Source organism: Ranitomeya imitator, chromosome 2 (genome assembly GCF_032444005.1).
Source record: "Ranitomeya imitator isolate aRanImi1 chromosome 2, aRanImi1.pri, whole genome shotgun sequence".
Lineage (NCBI taxonomy): Eukaryota > Metazoa > Chordata > Amphibia > Anura > Dendrobatidae > Ranitomeya > Ranitomeya imitator.
Window position 1 is genome coordinate 485479819 of NC_091283.1, and position 27513 is coordinate 485507331.

At 47.3% G+C, this 27513-nt stretch overlaps 1 protein-coding gene across 5 annotated transcripts in view; it reads left to right on the plus strand.

The window, feature by feature from the left end:
- The first annotated feature begins 232 nt into the window (after positions 1 to 232).
- Positions 233 to 27513, plus strand: part of GJC1 (gap junction protein gamma 1) — a 154725-nt gene continuing 127444 nt past the window's right edge. For 3 of the 5 annotated variants that reach the window (XM_069751390.1, XM_069751389.1, XM_069751392.1), the window contains exon 1: positions 235 to 546. The gene's annotated coding sequence lies outside the window, so the exon portion shown is untranslated. Of the gene's footprint in view, positions 547 to 27513 lie in introns of all 5 variants that reach the window. The other 2 variants (XM_069751393.1, XM_069751391.1) reach the window with 1 other exon arrangement.

The window sequence follows — 27513 nt, forward strand, 5'->3', positions numbered from 1 at the left end:
TGTCACACTGATTGCTACAGCAGTGTACTGTCAGTGAACGTATTGAGTCATGACGTCACTGCTTTCTCGCAATGACGTCGAGTGAGAACCCCACGGGGGCCGCAAAGAACAACACGCCGCATTCTGATTGGAGGACAGAACAAAGGGCGGGAAATCTCAGCAACTTGGCTCTGTCCGCTGCAGGCGGTGAGGACGGTGAGGCGGCGGCGGGGCGTGTCCGAGGAGGAGCGGGCTGACGGGAGGTGTCGCTCATGTCTCCGCAGCTGGAGCTGAAGAAATGAGCCAGGGAGAGCTCCGACGCCGGGGTTCCGACATTCTCTGGGACACAAGGTCCTATGGACGTCGCCGGTGACTGGAGGCAACCTGAGTGAGTAGCGGGACCTCACAGTGTCACTTTCCTGAGTTGTTCCACCCGTCTCTGAGCAACGAGGACTCCCGCAAAGCAGGGTCCCACACAGAGCAGGGTGGTCGTGCCTAGCACTGAAGACCCCTATAACTCCGGATATAGGACATCATGCGCCTGTGTCATCTATATATACAGATAATGTAAGTCCTACACCCCTCATTACATGCACGGCTCTAGAGGGCTCACACAGCATCCGACATATTGTGATAGTCCACCATCTATGTTCTCTGTTGCGATATTTCACATAGTATCATACATGTTGATAGTGCTATAGAACCTATCTTATCTTTTGTTTTTGGAACAGCTAACATACATTTTTATAAAGTTTTTCTATTAATGATATTTCTATAATTTCCCATATTGTGATCATTTCTATGGTATTTTTCCAAAGTATCTTGTATATTGTCCTCTTACATTCACTATTATTAGCCATTTTAATTTCGTCTAGCCTGGTACATATGATGTCTCATGTGTTCTGTCTTGTATTGTGACTAATTTTTATGATATATGGATATATATTTACTTACGGTATTTAGATTTGATATATACACATATAGCATTTCATATATCTTATATAATGTAATATTGTACTTTACATAATATACATTGTGATATTTCATAGTTTCATAGTGTACACCCATGATGGTATCATGATAGTTCCGATAACATCCTACACATGATGTCTCGTGTGATTTTCTTCCCACAAAATGCAAACAATATATTAAGGTTGAAGGGAGACTTTAAGTCCATCTGTATATATATATATATATATATATATATACTAGATTGTGGCCCGATTCTAACGCATCGGGTATTCTAGAATATGCATGTCCCTGTAATATATGGACAATGATGATTCCAGAATTCGCGGCAGACTGTGTCCGTCGCTGATTGATCGAGGCAACCTTTATGACATCATCGTCGCCATGGCAACCATTATGACATCATCGTCGCTGTGCCCGTTGCTGATTGGTCGAGGCCTGGCGGCCTCGACAAATCAGAGACGCAGGATGTCTACGTCCTTTATGACATCATCGTCGCTGTGCCCGTTGCTGATTGGTCGAGGCCTGGCGGCCTCGACCAATCAGAGACGCGGGATTTCTACGTCGATGCTGTGCCGGTCTCTGATTGGTCGAGGCCTGGCGGCCTCGACCAATCAGAGAGCCGGGATTTCCAGGACAGACAGACAGAAAGACAGACAGACAGACAGAAAAACCCTTAGGCAATTATATATATATATATATATATATATATATATATATATATATACTGTGTGTATATATATATATACTGTATATATACTGTGTGTGTATATATATATATATATATATATATAATTTGATTTCTCTTTCTATAATATCCTATATTACAATATTGTAGATCTCATGCTATTTCAATGAGTAGTATATGTTGATATTTAATTTTCACACACTGCGGCTTCATTGGCCTTTTCAGGGATTTTTTAAAGGTTAAAAATACCGTGTTCAGATATTCCTTTATAAAGGATAGGTAAAATATTAGTCTACATATTAATAATCATTCATCCCAATATATTATATACTCTTTTGTGGTTTTTCGGGTCTGTGATATTATTTTCAGGATATTTTTGGTATCTTTTATAGGGTTTGTGTTTACTTTATAGTGTTAATTCTACTGTGTGTTTCCCATCAGCAAATAAGCTTATAAAAATGCACCTTTAAAAATATGGTGTTTTATAAAGGCATTTCAAACCATTGAAAAAAATGGATAAATAAATAATAGATTTTTTTTTTAATAAACCTATCCTATTGTACACAGGAAAATAAAACAACTTAGAATTTTCTGATACAATATATTTCAGGTTCTTTCTCCTCCTGCACCGATGTTTTTCTCTCAGTTCATGGGTTAGCTCTATGTTTATTGAAGACTGATTTTCATGTTACTGAGATAGTGTAATGATCATTTCAGGAGAACTTGTAGCAGGATGTGTGTGCCTGCCTCTAGCTCCTCCCCTTTCTATAGAACTTCATGAGCACCAACTGCCATGTCCTATATCAGTAAAGGGAAGATCCCTTGTTATTGAATGCAGATTTTACCCAGGAATTTAAGACTAAAAGATCAGTCCGAGACCAGGAAACAGGCAGATTTCTCTGATAAATAATTATTATAATTAATATATTATTTAATTATTCTAATTATTTTTTTGTCTGCCGTGCATACCAGGGAGATAGCGACAGTGCCATGGGTTGTAAACTTCTTGATTATATCATGCACTGTAGACAAAAGAACATCAAGATCTCTGGAGATGAACTTGTAACCTTGAGATTGTTGATATTATTTTAAAATTTTGGTTCTCAAGTCCTCAGACAATTCTCTATCTGTTCTCCATTCTTAGTGTGGCACACAATGCAAAAATTGAGTAAACTCCTCCCTTTATTATCTGATTTCAGGTATGATTTTCATATTGCCCACACCTGTTACTTTCCACATGCGAGTTTGAACGAGCATCACATGCGTGAAACAAAGTTGCTTACCCATAATCTTGGAAAGGAACCAACAATTTTGTGTGGCCCATTTTGGGGCTTTTGTGTGAAATTATGTCCAGTTTGACTTTTTTGTGTTGCAATACCCACAAAGGAAATAAACGTGAATAAGAAAACGAGTAATTGCAACAATTTTACAGGAGATATACTTCATTTTCTGGAACAATGTCAAAGGTGCTAATACATTCGGCTATGACTGTATATTCATGTGTAATATTGATCTATGAAATAAAATTTAAAACAATGGTTATTCTTTAAGCTAAGTGTGGCAAAAAAAAACATTCTTTTGTGTCTTTAACCCCTTCCCGACATGCACCATACATTTAGTGCTCTGCAGGAGCTGCGTTCCCGCAAACAGCAGTATATGTACAGCAGCACTATCGAGCAGCCTCACGATCGGGGCGGGTGTCAGCTCTATGTGAGAGCTGACACCCCGCAGCAACACCCACTATCAGTGCTAGCACTGATCGCGGGCATTTAACCCCTCTGATGCTGCTGTCTGTAGTGACAGCAACATCAAGGAGCGTATGTTTTTTATGTAAAAAAAACAAAACAATAAAAGTACACATACCGTACATACTCGAGTATAAGCCGACCCGAGTATAAGACAAGACCCCTAATTTTGCAACAAAAAACTGAGAAAACTTAATGACTCGAGTATAAGCCTAGGGTGGAATATGCAACAGCTACCGGTAAATGTCAAAAATAAAAATAGATACCAATAAAAGTAAAATTAATTGAGACATCAGTAGGTTAAGTGTTCTTGAATATCCATATTGAATCAGGAGCCCCATATAATGCTCCATACAGTTCATGATGGGCCCCATAAGATGCTCCATACAAAATACGCCCCATATAATGCTCCATACAGTTTATGATGGGCCCCATAAGATACTCCATATTAAAATATGCCCCATATGATGCTGCACAAATGCTGTTTATGGCCCCATAGATGTTCCGTTCCATATAACAATGTGCCACATATAATGCTCCATGCAGTTAATTATGGCCCCATAGATGCTCCATAAAACAATGTGCCACATGTAATGCTCCATATAGTTCATTATGGTCCCATAAGATGCTCCATATAACAATGTGCCACATATAATGCTGCTGCAATAATTAAAAAAAAATGACATACCTCGTCGCTGCCTGCTGCTCCTCAGCGTCCCGTCTCTCCACAGTGACTGTTCAGGCAGAGGGTGGCGCGCACACTAATACGTCATCGCGCCCTCTGACCTGAACAGTCACTGCAGAGGACGCAGAAGACGGGGCGGCGGTGGAACGAGGAAAGGTGAATATGAAATACCTACTCCGGCGCGGTCCCTGGCAGCTTCTCCCGAACAGATGGTCTCCGACGCCGGCAGCTTCTTCCTTTGTTCAGTGGTCATGTGGTACCGCTCATTACAGGAATGAATATGCGGCTCCACCCCTATGGGAATGGAGTCCATATTCATTACTTTAATCAGCGGTACCACGTGACCGCTGAACAGGGGAAGAAGCTGCCGGAGACCATGGGACACGCAGAAACCGCGCCAGGAGCAGGTGAGTGTGTGACCATTGTCGCTCCCCCTCTCCCGCCGACCATGACTTGAGTATAAGCCGAGAGGGGCACTTTCAGCCCATTTTTTTGGGCTGAAAATCTCGGCTTATACTCGAGTATATACGGTATTTGGTAGCACTGCGTCCGTAATTACCCGCTCTATAAAACTGTCCCACTAGTTAACCCCTTCAGTGAAAAACAGTTAACCCCTCCACCATAAAAAAAACGAGGCAAAAAACAATGCTTCATCGTCATACCGTGAAAAAAAAAGTGCAATAAAACGCGATCAAAAAGAAGAATGTAAATAAAAATGGTACCTCTGAAAACAAGCTATTTTGCCATACAGCTCCATCAGCAGAAAAATAAAAAAGTTATAGCTCTCAGAATTAAGCAATGCAAAAATATTTTTTTCTCTGTAAATAGTTTTTATTGTGCAAAAGCGCCAAAATATATAAGAAAACTATATAAATGGGGCATCACTGTAATCGTACTGAACCAAAGAATAAAGCTGCCTTACCAATTATACTACACATGGAACGGTATAAAAAAACAAAAAGCAATTCCTCTATTGCTGGTTTTTGTTGATTCTGTCTCACAAAAATAGGAATAGAAAGCGATTTAAAAAAAATGTCATGTGCCCGAAAATGGTACCAATAAAAACGTCAGCTCGTCCCGCAAAAAACCAAGCCATCACATGACTTTGTAGTGTGTGACAGTAGCCGATATAAATCTGGTATCCCTATAATCACACAGACCTGATAAATAAAGTCACCTAATCACTTACACCGCACGAGGAATGGTGTAAAAAAACAAATACAACCAATTTTTCACCTGCTGTTGATTTTTTTTCATTCTATCTCCCAAAGATCGCAGTAAGCATTGGCGCACATTTATCCTGGGCTCTGCGCTGAACGCTGACATCGGGTTATCCGTGTAAATTTCTGAAATACGTGATTCAGACAGAACCGCCAGACGATTCCCTATAATGAGACAGATAATGTGACCTGTGATCCGGCGATGTCCGTCTTTTTAGGAATCCATAAAAGTGCCGTCGACCACAGCTTAGTGCACTTCTGAAAAGGACACCGCTGAACAGAGGCCAAATGGGGTCCAGAGTAACTTGGCTGCCTCATTATAGTGAATGGATCCCTTGGGGGTTTCATCTGTCACGTCACTCAGAGATTTAGATGGAAACCACAAAGTAAGTGCTCAGCGTAGAGCGCCGGATAAATGTGGTCCCAAACGTTATGTAATATGTTCCCAATAAAAGGTTCAACTCGATCCACTAAAAAAGCAAGTTCCCACTCAGGTCTTTAATCTGTTAACCTAATTATAGTGGTCTTCCATGTTACTGGTAGCACAAAGGCTCTGGAAAAGCTAAATGGCTCCAAGCTTCCCAAAAGAAGTTCAGCAAATTCTCTGCTCCCAAATCCAATGAGCCCACCTAATTTATAGGTGCCTGTCTCCAGAAGCATGAGCTAGGCATAATGTGCTGGTGACTATAACGTACTGGTCACTACAATGGCAATATACAATTTTCACTCAGCAACAGCCACTACTGCTAGTTTCTGGAAAACACCAATGGAGTCAAAATTGTCACTACATCTGTAGATAAATTCCCAAAGGGTTATAAATTCCAAAATGGGGTCACTTGAGGGGGAATTCTGCTTTTCTAGCACTTAGGGGCTCTTTATATGGAATCTGCAAAATTATTTTAGGAAAATGTGCTCCAGGAGGCAAATAGCGCTCCATCCCTCCCAAGTCACTCTGTATGGCTAAGCGGTACTGTACATCCACATATGGGTTATTTCTACATTCAGCAGAAATTGTGGGATACATTTTGATGCCATTTTTACCCATTTCCTAGTATGAAAATGTAAAACTTGGGGCCAGCACACCATCTTGGTGGTAAAAATGTAAATTATTTTTTCTTCACTTACCAATGGTATAAATTTCTGTGACACACCTGTGGTGTCCATATGATCACTGCACCCCTACGTTAATTCATTGAGAGGTTTAATTTGTAAAATGCGGTCAATTATGGAGGGTTCTGTTGTTCTGGCATCTCAGGGGCTCTGCCAGTGTAACATGGCACCCTCAGACAAGTGCAGCAAAATCTGCACTGTAATATGGAGCTACTTCCCTTCCGAGCCCTGCCAAAACAGTGGTTTTCCCCCTTATATGGGGTATCTGCGTACTCAGGAGAAATTGCACAATAAATTTTGGGGTCTAATTTCTTCTGTTACCCTAGTGAAAATAAAAAAATTGGGGCTAAAAGATAATTTTTGTGGAAACAATTAGATTTATTTTCATGGCCCTATTTTATGAACATCTGTGAAGCACTTGGGGGTTCAAAGTGCTCACCACACATCTAGATAAGTTTCTTAAGGGGTCTAGTTTCCAAAGTGGGGTCACTTGTGGGGGAATTCACTGTTTAGGCACATCAGGGGATCTCCAAACGCGACATGGCGTCTGCTAATTATTCCAGCAAATATTACATTCAAAAAGTCAAATGGTGCTCCTTCCCTTCCAATCCCTGCCGTTCCCCAAACTGTAGAATTCCCCCACAAGTCGGGTATCGGCGTACTCAGGAGAAATTGCACAACAAATTGTATAGAGCAATTTCTCCTGTGTCCCTTACGAAAATGCAAAATTTGGAGCTAAAAAAAGATTTTTTTGAGAAAAATATGATTTTTTTAAATTTTTTTTTATTTCCACAGCTCTACGTTGCAAACTTCTGTGAAGCATCTGTGGGTTCAAGGTGCTCAATACACATCTAGATAAATTCCCTAAGGGGTCTACTTTCCACTGTTTAGTCTCATCACGGGCTCTCTAAACATGACATGGTGTCCGTTAATTATGCCAGCAAATTTTACAATCAAAAAAAGAAATGGCGCTCCTTCCGAGCCCTGCTGTGTCCAAACAGTGGTTTTCCCCCACATATGGGGTATCGGTGTATTCAGGAGAAAATGTGCAACAACTTTAGTGGTTTATTTTACCCCATTACCTTTGTGAAAATAAAAAAATTGGGGCTAAAAGATCATTTTTGTGGGAAAAATTTGATTTTTTTTTTTTTTTTTTTTCACGGCTCTACGTTATAAAAAGTCAAAAGGTGCTCCTTCCCTTCCGAGCCTTGCTGTGTGCCCAAACAGTGGTTTTCCCCCACATATCGGGTATCAGTGTATTCAGGAGAAATTGCTCAACAATGTTAGTGGACCATTTTCTCCTTTTAGGGTACCGTCACACTATAACATTTTGATCGCTACGACGGTACGATTCGTGACGTTCCAGCGATATCGTTACGATATCGCTGTGTCTGACACGCAGCAGCGATCAGGGATCCTGCTGAGAATCGTACGTCGTAGCAGATCGTATGGAACTTTCTTTCATCGCTGGATCTCCCGCTGTCATCGCTAGATCGGTGTGTGTGACACCGATCTAGCGATCTAGCGATGCGATCCAGCGATGCGTTCGCTTGTAACCAGGGTAAATATCGGGTAACTAAGCGCAGGACCGCGCTTAGTTACCCGATGTTTACCCTGGTTACAAGCGTTAAACTAAAAAAAAACAAACAGCACATACTTACATTCTGGTGTCCGTCAGGTCCCTTGCCGTCTGCTTCCCGCACTGTGACTGCCGGCCGTAAAGTGAAAGCAGAGCACAGCGGCTGTGCTTTCACTTTCACTTTACGGCCGGCAGTCACTGAGTGCGGGAACCAGACTGCAAGGGACCTGACGGACACCAGAATGTAAGTATGTGCTGTTTGTTTTTTTTTAGTTTAACGCTTGTAACCAGGGTAAACATCGGGTAACTAAGCGCGGTCCTGCGCTTAGTTACCCGATGTTTACCCTGGTTACCCAGGGACCTCGGCATCGTTGGTCGCTGGAGAGCTGTCTGTGTGACAGCTCCCCAGCGACCACACTACGATTTACCTACGATCACGGCCAGGTCATATCGCTGGTCGTGATCGTAGGTAAATCGTATAGTGTGACGGTACCCTTACACTTGTGAAAATAAAAAAAATCGTTGCTTAAAGATCATTTTTGTGGCAAAAAGGTTATTTTTTTTTTCTCCCCACGGCTGTACGTTATAAACTACTGTAAAGCACCTGGGGGTTCAAAGTGCACACCACACAGCTAAATAAGTTTGTTAAAGGGTCTAGTTTCCATAATGGGTCACTTGTGGGTGTTTTCGAATGTTTAGGCACATCAGGGTCTCTTCAAATGCGACATGGTGTCCACTCTTAATTCCAGCCAATTTTGCGTTCAAAAAGTCAAAAGGTGCTCCTTCCCTTCCAAGCCCTGCTGTGCGCCCAAACAGTGGTTTTCTGTCACCATCCATGTTTGGATCTGTGGCAGATCAGGTTTCCCTCTGATTTAAACCTTTTTTCCTTTTCTGATCATTGGTGGTTAATGCAGTTTTCTCCCCCCCCCCGGTGGCCCCTGGTGTTATTGCATTGCATTGCTGCTGGGTCAGCTGATGTTTGTGACCACTCCCACTATCCTTTATAAGGTCACCTGGTGCATCAGCTGACTGTTGGTTATACAGTTCCTTTCAGGAGACCAACCTCGCAGTAGCAGCTCCCTGGTGTCAGCCAAATCTGGTGTTTGGAGCTCAGTTGCTGTACTATCTTTGTTGTGGAGTTTGCAGCGGCGTGCACAAGCTAAGTTCTGAGTTTTGTTATTTTGTAGTTTGTGCATTCACCTTTTGGTATCGTGTTCCCCTTACTCTCATATTGTTTGTTCCTGTTTATTTGCTTTGTGGTGCTGTTTACACTGTTCACCCCCTTTTTGTTAGTACAGGGTTTAACAGGAGACAGGGACAGGTCGGTGACTTGGGTCTCCCTACCTTCAAGGGTACCCCCAAGTTAAGGACAGACAGGGCTTCCCCCTAGCCTGAGGGGCAGTTCAGAGGCCCAGATTCCTAATCTCCTGTCTTCCTAATTTTTGTCTCGTGACATTATAACAAACCATTCCTTTTTTTTTTCTGGTGAGCCATGGCCCAGATGCAGGCCTTTGCCCAATTGCTACAGACTCTCACCGACGAGTGTAAGGTGCTGCGTGGTGAGGTGGTGCAGCAGCTTCAGCAGTTGTTGGGGTTTTGGGCTTTGGCTCAGGTACAGGCTCAACCTGAACCTAAGATATCTCTCCCAGACAGGTTCTCTGGAGGGAGAGATACATTTTTGGTTTTTAAGGAGGCCTGCAAGTTGTACTTCAGGCTCCACCCTCGTTCATCAAGGAGTGAGGAACAACGGGTGGGTATCATCGTTTCCCTTCTTAAGGGTGATCCCCAATCCTGGGCCTTCTCCCTGCCGACCGGTTCACCAGCCCTACGGTCGGTGGATGAGTTTTTTTTACAGCTCTGGTGTATGGTGATCCAGATGGCGCCTCCCTGGCGGAATCACGACTCCGTAAGATCAAGCAGGGGGGTCGGCTGGCAGAGGAGTACTGTTCAGAGTTCAGGAGGTGGGCCACTAACACACAGTGGAATGACCCTGCCCTTAGGAGCCATTTTGTGCAGGGTCTACTCTGTCCCCTAGGTTGCAAGATACTCTAGTGCAGTACGCAGCCCCCAGGTCGTTGGAGGCCGTCATGTCCCTTGCCATCCGGGTAGATAGACGCTTGAGGGAGAGGCATACACCAAATGTGCCCCCTATAGTCCTTGCTAGGGAGGAGGACACGCCTGGGCAGGAGGACGAACCCATGCTGGTGGGAGGAGTTGGTTCCCAAACTGGGTTGCCTGCGGTTCGCCGTGGAGTGGGGGCATGTTTCTACTGTGGGCAGACCGGTCATTTTATCAATGTCTGCCCAGCGCGTGCCAAAGTACCTGCACCATCTAAAGAGCCGCGTCCCCCTGGTCGTGTGGAGGGAGGCGACCAGGGTGTGTATATTTCCTCAATTTTTTCGTCTCCGTGTACCTTACCTGCTGAGGTGGTTATTGGTTGGGTAAGTAACTGAGAATATTCCGGTGCTTGTGGACAGTGGAGCAGGAGTCAATTTGGTGGATGCTCATTTTGTCCAGACCCATGGCCTGATGAGTAGGACGCTAGCGAAACCCTTAAGCGTCCAGGCCATTGACTCTGCTCCGCTCAGCCAGGGGAGCATTACACAAGTTGTAGACAATATACATCTGCGTATAGGGGCTTGTCATGAAGAGTCGTTATCATGCTACATCTTGTAGTGCATACAAACTCCCATGGTTTTAGGACTCCATTGGTTGAAAAGACATAACCCGGTCATAGACTGGCGGTCCAGGGAAGTAGTCAGCTGGGGTCAGTCGTGTAAGGACTGCTGCCCGGGAGCTACAATCTCTGCTGTTCTTCTAAAACCTACCCCTTCCTTTTCAGTGGGGGCAGCAGAGGTGCTGCCAGGGACTAGGGGCAAGACTTTACCCTCACTACAGGTTAACCCGGTGGGTCAGAGACCTCTTAGGAGGAGGGGTCAGATGAGGGTGGTGGTTCCCTCGGAGCATTGTGGGGGTGTGAGTGTAGTGACACAGGGGGATGCCTCTGTTGTCAATTCCTCAAAGAATTCTCCGTCCTGTGGCAAACGTTTGCATGGAAATAAACGTTCAGGTCCGGACCTTTGTGTGAATGAGTACGTATGGGTGTCCACCAAAAACATCAGGTGGAAGTGTGCAACTGGGACCTGGAGTTCCAGGGTGATTGGGCCATTTCGGGTGTCGGCCATTCTCAGCCCGGGGACTTTTCAGTTGGAGTTACCCCCAGTTATGCATGTACAGAACTCATTCCCCAGATCGGCCCTCTGGAGATTTGTGGCTCCTCCAGAACCTTCGTTGGTGGCATTTTCATCAGGTTGCGTTTGCCATAAACCTGAGAGTCAGGTGACTGCCGAGGTGAACTCTGGTGGATCGAGGCGTCCTCACCGTAGGTAGGTCTGGTGAGGTCTGATGTTGAGTGTCCAGATGACCTTCCCCTGATGAAGCCGTCCTTGTAACGGCGACACGCGTAGGGTTCCACCCCACGCTGATCATTGCCACCTCTATTCTCCCAGGTGACCGCCTGTTTGTTTTTCTGGGTCACATGTTTGGCCCAGGTGTTATGCTACAGCTCCAGTGGCAATTAGTCTTTCTGTGCTGGGACCTTTGCGGTCATTGCCGCCAATAGGTGATTTAACCACTTGTTTCAACCGGACTTCACATGATCTTCCATATGTCCTTTTTGCCTGCTGGTTCGCTTTTTTCTATCTGGCATACAGGTTATAGCTTTCTTTCAGATAGAGGGTAGGTTATTACATTATGTTTTGATATATAGGCTGTTTTTCACCATACTATGTATAATGTCGGTTTCCTCTCTGTTATATCATTAGTGATTTGGTCACCATATTTAGCCAAGACTATATATTTCACATTTGGCTGGGAGTTATACTATGTTTGCTGTTACCATACAGTTTCATGTTTGAAAATATGTCTGGCAGGATCTTCGGGTTTTTTTGTGGGGATATTTTAGATGTTTTTAATATTTTGCATCAATAAAAGTTTACCTTTTGTACATTTATATTTTGTGGTGTGCGGTCTTCTTAGAGTGGCTCTTTCTCCTTTTTTTCTGAGTGTCCAGATGCCACTCATTGAAAGGGGGGTACTGTCACAATCCATGTTTGGATCTGTGGCAAATCTGGTTCCCCTCTGATTTAAACCTTTTTTCCTTTTCTGGTCATTGGGAGTTAATGCAGTTTTCTCCCCCGGTGGCCACTGGTGTTATTGCATTGCTGCTGGGTCAGCTGATGTTTGTGACCACTCCCACCATCCTTTATAAGGTCGCCTGGTGCATCAGCTGACTGTTGATTATACAGTTCCTTTCAGGAGACCAACCTCGCAGTAGCAGCTCCCTAGTGTCAGCCAAGTCTGGTTGGAGCTCAGTTGCTGTACTATCTTTGTTGTGGAGTTTGCAGCGGCGTGCACAAGCTAAGTTCTGAGTTTTGTTATTTTGTAGTTTGTGCATTCACCTTTTGGTATTGTGTTCCCCTCACTCTCATATTGTTTGTTCCTGTTTATTTGCTTTGTGGTGCTGTTTACACTGTTCACCCCTTGGGGTGGGGGTTGGGGGTTTAGTTCAGGGTTTAACAGGAGACAGGGACAGGTCGGTGACTTGGGAAGGTATGGAGATACCTTCAAGGGTACCCCCAAGTTAAGGAAAGACAGGGCTTCCCCTAGCCTGAGGGGCAGTTCAGGGGCCCAGATTCCTAATCTCCTGTCTTCCTATTTTTGTCTCGTGACGTTTTCCCCCACGTATGGGGTATCGGCGTATTCAGGAGAAATTGCTCACCAACTTTATTGGACCATTTTCTCCTTTTACCCTTGTGAAAATAAACAAATTGATGCTGAATGATCATTTTTGTGACTAAAAAGTTAAATGTTCATTTTTCCCTTTCACCACGACAGCACCCTACTGGAGAGAGGGATCCGCCCCACAGGAACAGGAAACCTACAGAAAGATAAAGGGGGGCGGTCCGCCTCTCCTCAGTTTAGGTTTCCTGTTCCTGCGGGAACGGCAGGATTTTTATAGAAAGAATACCTGGGCATAAATCCAGTTAATATACCTAGAATTCCTCCCTGGGATTTAAATTTAGTTTTACAAGCCCTAACAGACTCTCCATTTGAACCAATAGATTCAATACCAATCAAAAGCCTATCACTAAAGACGGCCCACTTGGTAGCACTGACTTCAGCTAGGAGAATCGGTGACATCCAAGCACTCTCTATAGATCCACCTTTTCTGTTAACCTTTCAGGATAAGTTAATTCTTAAACCAGACCCTTCCTACCTTCCCAAAGTAGCAAAGACATTCCATAGGTCACAAGAGATAATCTTACCCACTTTCTTCAGTAATCCCTCCACTCCTGAAGAACAGAAGTACCACACTCTAGATGTTAAAAGAGTAGTGTTAAAGTACATTGAAAGGACCAGCAGCTGGCGACAGAGTAGGGCTCTGTTTATATCCTTCCAGGGTCACAAGAAGGGTCATGGAGTAACAAAAAGCACCTTATCCCGGTGGATCAGAGAGTCTATCAGATTGGCCTATTCCGCGAGGAAAGAAAACCCTCCGGAAGGCATAACAGCGCACTCTACCAGAGCGATGGCATCCTCCTGGGCAGAAAGGGGAGAAGTCCCAATTGAGACTATATGTAAGGCGGCAACTTGGTCAAATCCTTCTACATTCTATAACCACTATAGGCTTGACCTGTCGTCAACTTGTGACCTAGACTTTGGCAGGACTGTCCTCAGCACGGTGGTCCCCCCCTAGGTGATGGTCTCTGAAAGATCTCCAGTAGGGTGCTGTCGTGGCGAAAGGGAAAAAGCCGGATTACTTACCGGTAATACTCTTTTAGTGAGTCCACGACAGCACCCTCTCACATCCCTCCCTACGTTAAAATAGTATATATTAATAAGTTAAAGATTCCTCTTATCTTACATAGAGCAAATAAGTTTGATTTTAAATAATGATATTTGCCTAACATTGGCGATCCTCCGGGTACTCTGAAATCAAAACTGAGGAGGAGAGGCGGACCGCCCCCCTTTATGTTTCTGTAGGTTTCCTGTTCCTGTGAGGCGGATCCCTCTCTCCAGTAGGGGGCTGTCGTGGACTCACTAAAAGAGTATTACCGGTAAGTAATCCGGCTTTTTTCTTTCCACATTGCTTCAGCTCCTGTGAAGCACCCGAAGGGTTAATAAACTTATTGAATGTGGTTCTGAGTACCTTGAGAGGAGCAGTTTTTAGAATGGTGTCACTTTTGGTTATTTTCTGTTATATAGACCCCTCAAAGTAACTTCAAGTGTGAGGTGGTCCCTAAACAAAATGGTTTCCTAAACTTTATTGAAAAAATGAAAAATCGCAGGTCTTATTTTAACCCTTATAACTTCCTGACTAAAAAATATTTTGGTTCCAAGATTGTGCTGATGTATAGTACACATGTGGGAAATGTTATTTATGAACTATTTTGTGAGACACATCTCTCTGATTTACGGGCATAAGAATTAAGTTCAAAAATTGCAAAATGTTCAAAATTTTTGCCAAATTTCCATTTCTTTCACAAATAAACGCAAGTCAAATCGAAGAAATTTTACCACTATCATAAAGTACAATATGTCACTAGAAAACAGTCTCAGAATGACCAGGATCCGTTGAAGCTTTTCAGAGTTATGACCTCATAAAATGACAGTGGTCAGAATTGAAAAAAACGGCCTGGTCAGGAAGTTGAAAACAGGCTTTGGGGTGAAAGGGTTAAACATGGCCTTGGGCTCTTTTCACACTGTTTAATCCTTCCTTGTATGACCCATAGGTACTTATACACCTGATGTAGGCCAAAATAGCATCCAGTATGCATTGGGCATACTTTTTTTCAGCTGATGCAGTGCTAGTCCGGGCATACTTTTCCACATATTGCCAAGGTGATGTGAGGACAGCAGTTACGATTAGCAACAGCAGAGCAGTTTGATAAACTGCCAAATTATAAGTCCCGGGGGAATAGATTTTCATAAATTGGAACCAAATATTCATTCCAAAACATTACATGAGTAAAGAAAATACATAAAAGTGTTTTCATTTTTTTTTTTATTACTAAAACACAAATGTATGTTTCAGCTGATGTAGTTAAACATCTTGATGGATCGTATTCTTTTTCTGCAATCACTATTTCTGCACTTACTCTATCTCTATGTACACTATTTACTAAAGGGTTTTTCCAGGATTTATGAATAAAATATGTCTAAAAAATGTGTCTAAACACTAACAGGCATGTAGTTGCTAACAGAGGCAACTAACTGCCTGTTGTATCTGACGCCAGACATTGACAACGCCTGCCGGAGATTCAGCTGCTCCCTATCAGCAGTGCAGCAGTTTCTCTTCCTGTTAACAGAGCGGAACTACAGGCATCTGTTGTGAATTCTGTTGTCAAGCTCCCTCCTGTGGTCATAAATGGTACTTCGGCTGGTTCTGTCCATGGGCTTCCTCTGGTGGTGGTGAGTGGGGCTGCGGCTTCTGAGGGTTCTTCCACAGGTGACGAGGTTAATTCGTTAGCTGGCTGCTCTATTTAACTCCACCTAGATCATTGCTCCATGCCACCTGTCAATGTTCCAGTATTGGTCTAGTTCACTCCTGGATCGTTCTTGTGACCTGTCTTCCCAGCAGAAGCTAAGTTCCTGCTTGTTTTTCTCTGGTTTGCTATTTTTCTGTCCAGCTTGCTATTTTGATTGTTGTCTTGCTTGCTGTAAGCTCTGGGACGCAGAGGGAGCGCCTCCGCACCGTGAGTCGGTGCGGAGGGTCTTTTTGCGCCCTCTGCGTGGTCTTTTTGTAGTTTTTTGTGCTGACCGCAAAGTTACCTTTCCTATCCTCTGTCTGTTCAGTAAGTCGGGCCTCACTTTGCTAAATCTATTTCATCTCTGTGTTTGTAATTTTCATCTTTACTCACAGTCATTATATGTGGGGGGCTGCTTTTTCCTTTGGGGAATTTCTCTGAGGCAAGGTAGGCTTTATTTTTCTATCTTTAGGGCTAGCTAGTTCCTTAGGCTGTGACGAGGCGCCTAGGGAGCGTCAGGAGTGCTCCACGGCTATTTCTAGTGTGTGTGATAGGATTAGGGATTGCGGTCAGCAGAGTTCCCACGTCTCAGAGCTCGTCCTATATTATCAGTAACTATCAGGTTATTCCGTGTGCTCTTAACCACCAGGTCCATTATTGTCCTGACCACCAGGTCATAACAGTACAGGTGGCCCAAAGTACTAATGCATCTCAATAGAGGGATAAGAGAAGTTCTGAGACCATTTTTTTTTCTTTGCACTGTGTTTTGTCTCTCTTTTCCCCTTTACCTCTGGGTGGTTCAGGATACAGGTGTAGATATGGACATTCAAGGTCTGTCCTCTTGTATGGATAATCTCACTGCAAGGGTACAAAACATTCAAGATTTTGTGGTTCAGAATCCAATGTTAGAGCCTAGGATTCCTATTCCTGATTTGTTTTTTGGGGATAGATCTAAGTTTCTGAATTTCAAAAATAATTGTAAATTGTTTCTTGCTTTGAAACCTCGCTCCTCAGGTGACCCTGTTCAACAAGTGAAAATCATTATTTCTTTGTTGCGTGGTGACTAGTGTTGAGCATTCCGATACCGCAAGTATCGGGTATCGGCCGATATTTGCGGTATCGGAATTCCGATACCGAATTCCGATACTTCCCGCGTATCGGATACCGGAATCGGAAGTTCCCAGAATTCAAACTGAACGCAGCAGCCAATGAGGAATGATTGGAAGTGTGGGCACAACCTGTTTAGCATGGTGGGCATGTAAGTACTGGCAAGGCTTGGATTGGCTGCTGAAATGATGTCACTCTGCACTATAAAAAACGCTGCCGCCATTTTGCGCTCACTCTGCTGTGATTTCAGTTAGGGACAGGACGCTGTGTTCTAACTGAGGGCCAGTCGAGCTAGCTAATTGCTTTATTTTCCTTTCCAAAGGCTAATTTAGCAAAACGCTGTGTGTTCTTCACTGTTCACCTTGCTCTTGCCTTGCAGCGCTGTTTTAACAGCGTTCTGCAAGGTCTCTGTGTGTGTGTGTGTGCAGCTCACTCTGTAGTCTGTGTGCAGCCATATACCCGGTTGTATTCAGCTCAGGGGGGGTTCACACTGCCTCACACAGTTGTCCTTTTTTGCTCTTAGTGCAGCCTGCTGCACATTTTTTCTCAAATTTCCTATTAGTGTTTTTCCACCAGTCTCCAGCTCTATTGTGGAAAAACACTACATAGGATATCCTAGAGGGGGGTTTTTGGGCCTTGCAGCGCCGTTTACGGCTGTCTGCACGGTCTCCGTGTGAGCCCAGCTCGCCCTGTAGTCTGTGTGCAGCCATAGCCGGTTGGATTCAGCTCAGGGTGCGTTACTGCCTCATACCTTGAAAAACAATTTCCTTTTTTTCAAATAGTGCAGCCAGTTTAAAATTTGAAAAAAAAAATTCCTATTAGTGTCTTTCCACTCGTATCCAGCTAAATAGTGGAAAAACACTATATAGGATAACCTAGAGGAGGTTTTTTGGCCTTGCAGCGCCGTTTACGGCTGTCTGCACGGTCTCCGTGTGAGCCCAGCTCGCCCTGTAGTCTGTGTGCAGCCATAGCCGGTTGGATTCAGCTCAGGGTGCGTTACTGCCTCATACCTTGAAAAACAATTTCCTTTTTTTCAAATAGTGCAGCCAGTTTAAAATTTGAAAAAAAAAATTCCTATTAGTGTCTTTCCACTCGTATCCAGCTAAATAGTGGAAAAACACTATATAGGATAACCGAGAGGAGGGTTTTTTGGCCTTGCAGCGCCGTTTACGGCTGTCTACACGGTCTCCGTGTGATTTAAACTAGCTCTGTAGCCCGATCTGCACCAAAAAAAAAGTAAAGTTCACCAAACACAACTTAACACTTGTGTAGGCCACATTTGAAAAATAATAAAGTTTAGTCCACAATTTACAACATTAGTGTTTCTTACACCTGTTAGGAGGAGCATTTCAGGAATAAGCACACTAAGGCCTTAGTACTTTTCTGCTTATCTTTATCTGTCAACCAAGATGAAGAGGGCAGGGAGTAAGGCACGTGGGCGCGGAGCAGGGAGAGGAGCAGGGAGAGGACGTGGTGATTCTGTGCCTGCTGCGGGTGCCGGTGACTCGTCACTCAGTTTCAGCAGGGAACAGTCCTTCATGCGCAGCTTTGTCGGAGAGCGCCGTGCACCGCTGCTACGTGAAGACCAAATTGAAGCCGTTGTCGGGTGGATGGCAGCTAACGCATCGGCATCGACTTCAGTTAGTGCCACATCCTCTCAGGCACAGAGCACTGGAGAGCAGCCATCTGTCTCTTCACCACCTGCCAAATTGGCCAGGCAGTCAGAGAGCCCAGGACAGGAGCCGTCTCTACTTCTGTTCTCTGAATCTCTTGGCTTGGAAACAGGGGGCCAGCCAAGCAGCATTGGAGAAATGGAAGAAGAGGCAGTGTGCAGTGATGCCCAAAAGCTTTATCTCTCTGACTCTGAAGAGGCAGGTGGGCCAGTGCCTCCGGTGACCACAGCGCAGTACGCATCTGATGATGAAACTCAGGTGCCGCTTTCTGATGCGTACTGTGCTGCCGAGACTACCCAGGAGGAGCAGTTGGTGGCAGAGGGTAGTGGAGATGATGAGGTCCTTGACCCATCGTGGCGTGAGGAACAGGAAGGTGGTGGGAGCAGCTCTGAGGAAGAGCTTCCCCTTACGGGCCAAAGAGGGAGAGGGAGGGGGAAGACTGCGGAGCCTGTAGCCTCCACTTTGGCACCCGTTAGGAGCCTGTCTCTTTCCAAAGCCAAAAAGGGCGCTCCCAAGACTTGCAGTGCCTGGTCCTTTTTTGACACAGTTGCAGATGACATTTGTTTTGTCAAATGCAAGCTGTGTCATCAGAAAGTAAAAAGAGGTAAAAGTGTCAGCAACCTCAATACCACAAATATGTGGAAACATGTGCGGAACAGGCACGCGGTGGAGTTACAGAAACACAGTGAAGACGTAGGCCAACCAACAGCGGCAGCTACCACCTCTTCATCTCGTGTTGCCTCTTCCTCCACTGTTGTCCAGAGACCTAGTGTAATTCCACCCACAGCACCACCTTCCCAGTCATCCTCACACTCCCAGTCTACTCTACAGCCATCGGTAGTCCAGGCATGGGAGAAAAGGCGGGCATTCTCGGCCAACCACCCCCGAGCACAGGCTCTGAATGCAGGCATTGCCAAACTGTTGTCCCTGGAAATGCTCTCGTTCAGGCTGGTGGAGACTGACAGCTTCCGTGACTTGATGGCATTGGCAGTCCCACAGTACAAGGTGCCCAGCCGCTTTTACTTCAGCAGGCAGGCTGTCCCTGCCCTGCACAGGCATGTTGAGGCAAACATAAAACATGCGCTACTGAACGCCGTCAGTAGCAAGGTCCACCTCACCACCGATGCGTGGACCAGTCAGCATGGACAGGGGCGATATGTTTCCCTCACTGCCCATTGGGTTAATGTTGTTGAGCCAGGTACAGATCGTGCGAGTGGCGCAGGACGTGTCCTGCCCACTCCAAGGATTGCAGGAATCCAGTCTGTACGCATCGACTCCTCCTCTTACACCAGTTCCTCTGATTCCTCTCTGCAGGATCCGTCACAGTCCACCTCCACATGGACCCGTGAACGTTTACCTATGACCGACATGAGCACAGCCGTGGCCAAACGTCAGCAGGCCGTCTTGAAACTAGTTTCATTGGGGCATCGAAGCCACACAGCGCAGGAGCTCTGGAATGCCATCAAGCAGGAGAGCGATGTGTGGTTACTGCCAGCGAATCTCCAGCCAGGCATGGTAGTGTGTGACAATGGCCGAAATCTGGTGGCAGCTTTGGCCCTTGGCAACCTCACTCACATCCCATGTCTGGCACATGTGCTCAATTTGGTTGTGCAGAGTTTTCTGAGGGACTATCCGGATCTTGATGCCCTGCTGCACAAGGTCCGCCTAGAGTGTGCTCACTTGCGGCGTTCCAGCTTGGCCAGATCCCGCATTGCTGCTCTGCAGCGCCGATTCCGCCTTCCGGAACACCGCATCATATGTGACCTACCTACCCGGTGGAATTCCACGTTACATATGTTGGAGCGGTTGTGTGAGCAGCAGCAAGCAGTTATGGAGTACCAGCTGCATCAGGCGCAAAGAAGTCGCAGTCAGCGCCGATCAGACTTCACAACCACAGAGTGGGCCACTATGAAGGACGTCTGCCAGGTTTTGCGTCCTTTTGATTATTCCACGCGGATGGCAAGTGCAGATGATGCACTAGTCAGCATGACTGTCCCCCTTATCTGCCTGCTTCAGCAAACTTTGCAAGGGTTAAGGGATGATGTGGTGGAAGAGGTGGAGGATGAGGAGTCACCTTTTCCATCAGCTTCTGGAGAGTCAGCGCCACGTGGTTCCTCACAAAGGGGTACGCAGGGGCCAATTTGTGAGGAGGATGAGGAGGAGTCAATGGAGGAGGAAGAGCTCCGTCCAGAGGAGGGAGCGACACAATTGTCCAGTGGTCAGTGTGTACAGCGAGGGTGGGGTGATGACGAGCGGGCAGAGATCATGTCTCAAGCAGGGGACAGCGTTTCTGGGCCGGTTGGCACTCTGCAGCACATGGTGGATTTCATGCTGCAGTGCCTGAGAAACGACCGCCGCATCGACCACATTCTCAACATGCCTGATTATTGGGTGTTCACCCTCCTCGATCCTCGCTACCGGGACAACGTCCAAAACCTCATCCCTGCGTTGACCCGGGAGCGTAAATTGCGGGAGTACCACGACACACTGGTGAATTCCATCATCTTCTCCTGTCCAACTGAGAGGAGTGCTGCTAGTGCTTTACAAAGCAGCTCAGTGTGTCGAGGCAGTGGGGGAGGCTCTGCCCAAAGAGGGAGCAGAAGCAGTGCCTCTGCCCAAGGCAAGCCCAGTATGGCACAACTCTGGCACACTTTTGTGTGCCCGCCCCAAATGTCTACACCATCACCGGCGGCTCCAGTCAGCAGGAGGCAACGGTTCCGTCAGATGGTGACAGACTACATGGCTTGCCCTCTTACTGTACTCCCAGACGGCTCTTCCCCGTTCAAGTTTTGGGTCTCTAAGCTGGATACATGGCCAGAGCTAAGCCAGTATGCATTGGAGGTGCTGGCTTGCCCTGCGGCTAGTGTCTTATCGGAACGTGTCTTTAGTGCCGCAGGTGGTGTACTAACAGACCGTCGCATGCGACTATCCTCCGATAACGTTGACCGGCTTACTTTCCTGAAAATGAACCAGGCCTGGATCTCGCAGGAATTTGCCACTCCTCTGCCTGATTAAGTAATTGGGTGTCATCCAGGTCTCCTGCTGTGTTCATCTTTCTACCACCTGAACTGCTATTCCTGGGCTCCAACACCGCCAGTTGCGGCTCAGAAGTGCAGGCTGCACAGTAAAAACATACGACCCAGTGTTATTGGGTTTCAGTAACGTCAGCTGATCCCCAGCTGTGTAGCCGGCAATGTGTCCTGCGACCGCCACGCTGGCACAATAACCTAAAAGTAAGGCGAACCTGTCCCCTTCCCCCCCCCGTCGTTTGTTACTGAAAGAGCCATCTTGTGCAGCAGTAATGCTGCACAAGGAAAAGGTAGCTCTTTTTTTTTAGCTCTTTGCACACGCAGAACTTAAGACTTATAAAATGTGTTCACTGATACCGTTATACCGTCCCGGAGCTGGGACTTTCCTTCGCAATGTGACGCAGCACAGCCGTCATTCCTACCCCCTTGGTGCCATGCGCTGCCTCCTCAGCGTTGTTTTAAGCTGTCACGGAGCCTGCGCTGTTCTGTTATCCATTGGGCATGCCCTATTTGCGCTGCCTGTCTTCTGACATAATTTGGTGTCAGGCTGGCTGCGCCTATGCGGCCGCGCTGCCCGAGATCCCGCCTCGCAGTGTCTTCTGATTGAGTCACACTGCGGGCCTGGGATCCATGGGCATGCGCAGTGCATATCTTCCCCTCGGGCTCTCGCTCATTTCCCTCCGCCTTCTTTAGACTGTGCGCCGTCAGCTGATCCCTAGCATGCCACGGCCGTGACACCGCACAGTTTGAAGAAGAGGGAAGGAGGGGAGTGAGAGTCGAGGTTATGCACTGTGCATGCCCATGGTTCCAAGGCCCGCAGTGGGATTACGTTAGACGAGACTGCGAGGTGGGATCTGGAGCAGCGTGGACGCACAGGCACTGACAGCCTGACACCAAATTATGTCAGAAGACAGGCAGCGCTAACTGGGCATGGCCAAGGGCTAACAGAACAGCGCAGGCTCCGTGACAGCTTAAAACAACGCTGAGGAGGCAGCGCACGGCATCAAGGGGATAGGAATGACAGCTGTGCTGTGTCCCATTACGAAGGAAATTCGCACCTCCTGAACGGTTTAACGGTATAAAGGGACACATTTTTAGTGTTTACTTCGGTGTTTGCAAGGAGCATAATTAAAAGAGCAACCTTTTCCTTTTGCATCCTTAGTGCTGCACAAGATGGCTCTTTCAGCTACAAACGTCTTGGGGGGGGGGGGGTTTAAAGGTTTCCTTTCAACTTGCTCCAATCAGGCTTCGGCCTACACTGTGTTCCTCTGCTCCTCCTGCTGTCCCTGGGCTCTAACACCGCCAGTTGGTGCCTGGAAGTGCTGTGTGCACAGTCAACAGTCGCTCCTCTGTTATTGGGGTTCAGTAACGTCAGCTGATCCCCAGCTGTGTGTGCGGCAATACCTCCAATCTGCTCCTCCTGCTGTCCCTGGGCTCTAACACCGCCAGTTGGTGCCTGGAAGTGCTGTGTGCACAGTCAACAGTCGCTCCTCTGTTATTGGGGTTCAGTAACGTCAGCTGATCCCCAGCTGTGTGTGCGGCAATACCTCCAATCTGCTCCTCCTGCTGTCCCTGGGCTCTAACACCGCCAGTTGGTGCCTGGAAGTGCTGTGTGCACAGTCAACAGTCGCTCCTCTGTTATTGGGGTTCAGTAACGTCGGCTGATCCCCAGCTGTGTATCCGGCAACGTGTCATGCGACCGCCACGCTGGCACAACTAAAATGTAAGATGACCTGTCCCCCCCCCCCCCTAGGCGTTTGTTACTGAAAGAGCCACCATGTGCAGCACTAATACTGCACAAGGGAAAGGTCGCTCTTGAAATTATGCTCCTTGCAAACGCTGAACTACACACTCATGTAATGTGTCCCCTCACACCGTCCAACCGTCCCGGAGGGGGGACTTTCCTTTGTAATGTGACGCAGCACAGCCGTCATTGCTACCCCCTTGGCACCGTGCGCTGCCTCCTTAGCGTTGTTTGATTCCGTCATGGACCCTGCGCTGTTATGTTATCCCTTGGCCATGCACAGTTTGCGCTGCCCGTCCTCTGACATCATTTGTTGTCGTCCTGGCTGCGCCTGTGCGTCCACGCTGCCCGAAATCACACCTCGCAGTGTCGTCTAATGTGATCCCACAGTGGGCCTGGTATCCATGGCCATGCGCAGTGCATATACTAGCCTCTCACTCCCCTTCTTCACGCTTCTTCAGACTAGGCGGCGTCAGCTGATCCCTAATAGCATGCCACGGCCGTGACGCCGCACAGTCTGAAGAAGCAGGAAGGAGGTGAGTGAGAGGCGATGATATGCACTGCGCATGCCCATGGATCCCTGGCCCGCAGTGGGACTACATTAGATGACACTGCAAGGTTGGATCTCGGGCAGCTTGGACGCACAGGCACTGCCAGCCTGACACCTACATGATGTCAGAAGACGGGCACCGCTAACTGTGCATGGCCAAGGGATAACATTACAGCGCGGGCTCCGTGACAGAACCAAACAACGTTGAGGAGGTGGCGCCCGGCACCAAGGGGGTTGGAATGACGGCTGTGCTGTGTCACATTACAAAGGAAAGTCCCACTTCCGGGATGGTTTGACGGTGTGAGGGGACACATTATATGAGTGCGTACTTCAGCGTTTGCAAGGAGCATAATTTTCGGAGCCACCATTTTCCATGTGCAGTATTACTGCTGTACAAGATGGCTCTTTCAGCAACAAATGCCTGGGGGGGGGGGGGTTAAAGGTTCCCTTTCAACTTGCTCCACTGCAGGCTTCGGCCTACACTCTGCTCCTCTTTGATTCCCTGGGTTTCAACACTGTCAGTTGCCACCTGGAAGTGTTGTCTACACAGAAAAAACACTAGGTGATGTGTCAGTGGGGTTCAGCACCGCCAGCTGTTCCCCTGCTGTGTAGTCGGCAACGTGTCCAGCACAAGCCACGCTGGCACAACAGAACAAAAGCTGCCACCAGTGCAGGCTTCGGCCTACACTCTGCTCCTCTCCTCCTCCTGCTGACCCTGGGCTCAAACACCGCTAGTTTTTGCCCGGAAGTGCTAGCTGCACAGAGAAAAACACCAGCCAATGTGTTAGTGGGGTTCAGCAACGCCAGCTGTTCCCCTGCTGTGTAGCCGGCAACGTGACCTGCAAACGCCACGCAGGCACATGAACTGAAATTAAAGGGAACCTGGCCCCACCCCCCCAGGTGTTTCTATGTATAACAGCCACCTAGTACAGCAGTACTGCTGCATTTGTACAAGGTGGCTGACTTTTTCTTCTTGCCCACGTGGAACTCAACACGTACAAAATGTGTCTCATTGAGACCATTCCACTGTCCCTGAGGTGTGACTTTCCTTTCTAATGATACGCAGCACCCCCCTTGGTAGCGTTTCCCGTCTTTTGTCATCATGGTTAGCTGGCTGCGCCTGTGCATCCGCCCTGCTAGAAACAACGCCCCTCGTTGTCATATTTATTTTGTCAGCGAGGGTGTGGTTTATGGGCACGAGCAGTGCATATGTTCGCCTGTGTTAACTCATCTCCTTCCGCCTTCTTCAGACTGTGCGGCCTCCTGGCCGTGGTAGGCGATAAGGGATCAGCTGAGGCCGCCCAGTCTGGAGCAGGTGTAAGGACATGTGTAAGCGGCAAACCTATTTACTGCACAAGGCCACGAATCACAGCCACGCAGTGTGATTTTTTGAAAACACACTGTGGGTCTGGGATTCATGTCCATCGCTAACCGCAACGGCCGAAATGAAATGAGGTCAGAAGACAGGAAGCGCTCACAGCGCATGGCCAAGGGATCACAATAGCGCAGACTCCTGTACAGCAAATAACAACGCTCAGGAATCTGCGCCCAGTACCTAGGTGCAAATTTTGACACCTGTGCTGCGTCTCCTTAAAAAGACAAGTCACGCCTCCACAACTGTTTGACAGTATAATGGGCTAAATAGTGTACGTGTTTTAGTCAGCGTGTGCAAGGAGCAAAACAAATAGAGCAACCTTTTACTTGTGCAGCATTAATGCTGCACAAGGTGTGGCTCTTGTACCTTGCAACACCTGAGGGGGGTTAAAGGTAACCTTTGAAATTGGTTCAACTAGGCTTTGGCCTACACTCTGCTCCTCTCCTGCTGACCCTGGGCTCAAACACCGCTAGTTTCTGCCCGGACATGCTACCTGCACAGAGAAAAACAGCAGTCAATGTGTTAGTGGGGTTCAGCACCGCCAGCTGTTCCCCTGCTGTGTAGTCGGCATCGTGTCCAGCACAAGCCACGCTGGCACAACTGAACAAAAGCTGCCACCAGTGCAGGCTTCGGCCTACACTTTGCTCCTCTCCTCCTCCTGCTGACCCTGGGCTCAAACAACGCCAGTTTCTGCCCGGAAGTGCTAGCTGCACAGAGAAAAACACCAGCCAATGTGTTAGTGGGGTTCAGCACCGCCAGCTGTTACCCTGCTGTGTAGCTGGCAACGTGTCCAGCACAAGCCACGCTGGCACATGAACTGAAATTGAAGGGAGCCTGCCCCCCACCCCCAGGTGTTTCTATGTATAACAGCCACCTTGTACAGCAGTACTGCTGCATTTGTACAAGGTGGCTGACTTTTTGTCCTTGCCCACGTGGAACTCAAAACGTACAAAATGTGTCTCATTGAGACCATTCCACTGTCCCTGAGGTGTGACTTTCCTTTCTAATGATACGCAGCACCCCCCTTGGTAGCGCTTCCCGTCTTCTGACATCATTGATTGGCTTGTTGCGCCTGTGCGTCCGCCCTGCCTGAAACAATGCTCCTCGTTGTCTTATTTTGACTGCGAGGGTGTGATTGATGGGCACGAGCAGTGCATATCTTCACCTGTCTTAACTCATCTCCTTCCGCCTTCTTCAGACTGTGCAGCCTCATGGCCGCGGCATGCGAGAAGGGATCAGCAGAGGCCGCCCAGTCTGAAGCAGGTGTAAGGACGTGTGTGAGCGGCCAAAATATTTACTGCTCAAGGCCACGAATCACAGCACCGCAGTGTGACTTTATGAAAAGGCACTGTGGGTCTGGGATTTATGGCCATCGTTAACCGCACCGGCCAACATGAAATGAGGTCATAAGACGGGCAGCTCTAACAGGGCATTGCCAAGGGATAACACAAGAGCGCAGACTCCTGTACAGCAAATAACAACGCTCAGGAAGCTGCGCCAAGCACCAAGGCGTTATTTGGGACACCTGTGCTGCGTCTCCTTAAAAAGCCAAGTCATGCATCCACTACAGTTTGACTGTAGAATGGGCTAAATTGTGTACGTCTTTCATTCAGCGTGTGCAAGTAGACAAATTAATAGAGCAACCTTTCACTTGTGCAGCATTAATACTGCACAAGGTGTGTCTCTTGTACTTTGTAACACCTGAGGGGGGGGTTAAAGGTTTCCTTTGAAATTGGTTCAAATAGGCTTCGGCCTACACTCTGCTCCTCTACTCCTCCTCCTGCTTCAACACGGGCTCTAACATCGCTAGTTTTTGACCGCAAGTGCTAGCTGCACAGAGAAAAACACACGCCATTGTGTTAGTGGGGTTCAGCAACGCCAGCTGTTCCCCCACTGTGTAGCCGGCAAAGTGTCCTGCAAACGCAACGCAGACACAAAGCTGCCTCCAGTGCAGGCTTCGGCCTACACTCTGCTCCCCCTGCTTACCCTTAGCTCCAACACCGCTAGTTGGGGCTCTAGGAAGACAATCTTTAATAGGCAACGCATCTGGGTTCCAGCACCGCCAGCTGGTTCTCGGCAGTGTTCTTGTCACAGGTACTCCCTCGTGCCAAGCCTGGTTTCAGCACCGTCAGCTGTTTCCGGGTTGTGTCAAGCTCACTGAGACGCCTATGCTTGCCCCATCGTGGTGCGGTCGGGTTAGCCAACTCCAGGGTGCCTCCAGTTTAGGAGCTTCCTATGTAGGCTGCGTGAACTGGTAGTCAAGGCTTGTTCTGTAGTGCCAGTAGGCCCAGCTCCCCCTGTAGGACTGTTGGGGTTCGGTAACTGCGGCTGCCTCGCGGCCTAGCTGTTCTCTCCTCTCCTGTGGACCTTCAGGTCCACCACCTGGTTCCAGCACCGTCAGCTGGTTCTCGGCAGTGTCTTTTGCTCTTGTACCTTCTGCTCCCCATCCTGGTTCCAGTACCGTCAGCTGGTTCCGGGCAGAGCCTTTGGCTTAGGTGCCTCCTTCTGGGTATCCAAGTTCCACCAACGTC